Here is a 4,470-nt window from a genome sequence, read left to right as displayed (position 1 = left end):
TGCGCTGCTCTGGTTTGCCAGAAGTGGCTTTGTCATGCTGGCCACATGACCCGGAAGCTGTACACCGGCTCCCTCGGCCAATAAAGCGAGATGAGCGCCGCAACCCCAGAGTCGGCCACGACTGGACCTAATGGTCAGGGGTCCCTTTACCTTTACCTTTACCTTTATTGTAGCTGTGAGAGACAGAATAACAACAGGAAAAACCCCAGAAACACAGAAGACAAAAGACAGAGATTATAATGAGTGAAATAAGTATTTGATTCCCTATCAGCCATCAACCAGCCCCTATCACTCATTATAATGCACATCAATCTCTGATTTTGTCTTCTGGGTTTCTGGGGGGTTTTCCTGTCGTTATTCTGTCTCTCACAGCTATAATAAACCTACCATTAAAATTATGGACTGGTCATTTCTTCGTCAGAGGGCAAACCGGCAAATTTAGCAGGGGATCAAATACTCCCCCCCCCCTCACTGTAAGTGAGCCTCCTGGCTCAGCTAGACTGCCCCCCCCCCCCCGTCACAGTCTGGGATGATGTTGACAGTTTTAAAAACTAAAACTTTAAAAAAAACAAAAACCCTTTGCCCTTATGAAATTATTTCTTTGCTTCTGTAAAGAAGCGATCCCACGACGGACTTTGTTTTTGTTTTTTTACTTTCGCATGCCAGGATATCCAAGGCAGGCAAACAACAAAACAAAACAAAACAAAACCACCTCCCTCCGTTGCAGTGGAGTCCTGACTGTATTTTGAGACTGGCTCAGAGTCCTCTGGAGAGCAAGCAGGCTTTGCAGCCATTCCCTAAATGCCTCCACCCCCACCGGAAACAGTGATTCCGGCTCAGATTCCAAAGGGGGTGGAATTCTCCCTGTTTGCTGCTCTCTGGTTCAGAGTTTGGGGCTGGGGGAGAAATTGTGCTGGATTATCAAGTGGAGTTGATAAGGCCTGGCTTGCCGTCGGAGTCCATGTCAAGTGAAAATTCAGGGTTTTTCTAGGAGCTTTCTGCCGGGGTTGGGGGGGGGATATGAAGCGAATAAAACATTTCAATTGCCAACATTTCTCTTTTAAAAAAAATAATAATGATATTTATTAAAATTTCAGAAACAAAAAATTACATAGTTAAAGATAAAAGAGACACGGGAAAATATAGAAAAAAAGAGAAAAAACATACAAAATACAAAGTATAGAAAAAAAATAAAAAAACACTTAAAAACAAATTAATCCTTCCGTATCTTACATTTCATTTCCTTGCTTCCCTGACCTCCTCTCACCTCCCTTTTTTGTATTCCAGTTCAATTGGTTAATTCAGCAATTCCTTTCCCTCTTTGTTTTTGTCTTAGTCCTTTAACTTAATATATTATAGCTTTAGATTCTCACCTATTAACCATCCATTTTTACACACACCTTTATGACATTGCTGCTAAAATCACTTAACTTCATTCTGACATCATTCTAACATTCATTAATTTTACAATATTTCTGTAAATAGTCTTTAAATTTCTTCCAATCTTCTTCCACCGACTCTTCTCCCTGGTCTCGGATTCTGCCAGTCATTTCCGCCAATTCCATGTAGTCCATCACCTTCATCTGCCATTGTTCCAGAGTGGGTAGATCTTGTGTCTTCCAATACTTTGCAATAAGTATTCTTGCTGCTGTTGTGGCATACATAAATAAAGTTCTATCCAATTGCCAACATTTCTCAGGGAATGTGGGTCCATGCATCCTGTATCTGTGTACTGTATGTACGTATGTGTAAATACCGTGTATACATTGGTTATAGTTTATACTGTATTTATTGTGGCCTATGGTGGAAGTTTTTAATTTTGAAATTTATTTCATAAAATTGTTGTGTTTTGGTGTTTTATAATTCCCCCTCTGTAATCTGCCTTGTGAAGGCAGTGTGTGTGTGTGTGTGTGGAACAGCTTTGGACAGAATCCTTTATTTAAACTGAGGTTTCAGTTTCCAGTTGAAACAGGAATAAATTGCTTCTGTTAAATCATTTAGGACAGTGACATTTTTCTGGTATTAACTTCCAAAGCATCAAAATCCCAGCTAAGAAGGTGAAGGTGAAAAGATAGTCTTTTAAACTAGGAGCTACAGCTAATTTGTACGGCTTGTCCTGCAGTGGCCACTGAATACCCCCCAAAGCAAACTCAAGGATGGTTTTAGCCATTTCTGTTCAGGTAGGAAAACTGGTGCGTTAGTTTGCTACTTACCCTTTCCTGCTTTCTTAAAAAACAGGGTACCATTCAGAAAGGAACGGGCATATATGTTATCATGCATGCATGACCTCAGGCTCAGAACCCTACTTTACAATTTTTACTTCATTCTTCTTCATGTGTTTATAGTAGGTTAATATAACCTAGAGCCTCTTTGCCCTGGGCAACCCTATTCTTCTGTTTGTAAATTGTTTTAAATGGTTTCAGTATTGCATTTTTATATGTGCTTGTTGCCCTGGAGCCTTAAGGTGACAGATGGGTAAGAAATCCGGTTAATATTATTAACCACCACTACAAGTATTATTAATTAATTAATTAATTAATTAATAGCTAATTGGCTCCTAAGCAGCTAACCACTATAAAATCACCCCATAGTTAAAATACACGACATTAAAACATCCTTATTTAAAATATATAATAAAACAAACAATTAAAAAAATAAGAGTTAAACATAGTTTTCTAAATAAAACCACAAATTCAATTCAGCGGAATGCTTGTTTGAATAATTGTGTATTAAGGAGCCAACACTAATGGGGCCTCCTCTTTTGTTTCAGCAGGGAGAGGCATTCTACACTACGAGTGCCAACAAGGGAAAAAGCCCACCTCCGTGTCACCATGTGGAGGAGGAGGAGGAGGCCCCCTAGGAAGTCTATTAGAAAATGAGTTTCAGGCATCAGCGTGTTAAAAAAGGCATCCTTGCAGATCAGTTGTATGCAAATTGACAAGAAGATGTTGACAAGAAAATGACTCTGAATATCCTTTTCAGTGTCATATATCATTGCACGGAACAGGTTAGGCTATGAATTCTGAAACTAATGAACTTATATGAGTATACCAAACACCCAAGTTAAGAAACTATGCTACCAAACATATAATAGCAGTGGAAGTCTATCTTTAACCAGCAAAGTGCTATGAGGACAGAAAACCACCAGAAATTATGGCCATTGTAACGATCACTCACATCTACTTCAAACCTATTTATTACCATAGCTGTCAACTTTTCCCTTTTCTTGCAAGGGATCCTATTTGGAATAAGGGAATTTCCTTTTAAAAAAGGGAAAAGTTGACAGCTAGGTTTATTACATATATGGTAGCCAACTCATTTCCTATACTTTGCTGCATGGAATGTCCAATTAGGACATATTATGACTGTAAATGGGAGGTACGGCGATGCCCCTGAGGGAAGTACAATATGAAGAGCACATACTATAAAAAGCACATACGTACGTACAAATTTGGGCTATGTACAAACTTTCATCTTCAGTTATGCAAAGAAGAATTGTTCTGATCTGCAGAATAAATCAGCACCTGGTTATCACTTGCATAAGAAATCGAAGAAAAAGTAAAGGCTGTCATGTCAACTCATTCAGAAAAAATCCAAAATACATATTAGGGCAATACCTTTATTAGGCCAACCTAAAGTGTTCCAAAATAGCATGGAACATTTTTTCACAGAATCGTAAAGTTGGAAGGGTTCTTGTCATAGAATCATAGAATCATAGAGTTGGAAGAGACCACAAGGGCCATCGAGTCCAATCCCCTGCCAAGCAGGAAACACCATCAGAGCACTCCTGACATATGGTTGTCAAGCCTCTGCTTAAAGACCTCCAAAGAAGGAGACTCCACCACACTCCTTGGCAGCAAATTCCACTGTCGAACAGCTCTTACTGTCAGGAATTTCTTCCTAATGTTTAGGTGGAATCTTCTTTCTTGTAGTTTGGATCCATTGCTCCGTGTCCGCTTCTCTGGAGCAGCAGAAAACAACCTTTCTCCCTCCTCTATGTGACATCCTTTGATATATTTGAACATGGCTATCATATCACCCCTTAACCTCCTCTTCTCCAGGCTAAACATGCCCAGCTCCCTTAGCCGTTCCTCATAAGGCATCGTTTCCAGGCCTTTGACCATTTTGGTTGCCCTCCTCTGGACACGTTCCAGTTTGTCAGTGTCCTTCTTGAACTGTGGTGCCCAGAACTGGACACAGTACTCCAGGTGAGGTCTGACCAGAGCAGAATACAGTGGCACTATTACTTCCCTTGATCTAGATGCTATACTCCTATTGATGCATCCCAGAATTGCATTGGCTTTTTTAGCTGCCGCGTCACACTGTTGGCTCATGTCAGGTTTGTGGTCAACCAAGACTCCTAGATCCTTTTCACATGTACTGCTCTCAAGCCAGGTGTCACCCATCTTGTATTTGTGCCTCTGTCTAATCCCTGCAATGCAGGAATCTCAACTGAAGCATCCATGACAG

This window comes from Podarcis pityusensis (assembly GCF_964106645.2).
Source record: "Podarcis pityusensis genome assembly, chromosome: 5".
NCBI lineage: Eukaryota > Metazoa > Chordata > Lepidosauria > Squamata > Lacertidae > Podarcis > Podarcis pityusensis.
The sequence above is the reverse complement of the archived record's forward strand: the minus strand, read 5'-3'. Positions refer to the sequence as shown.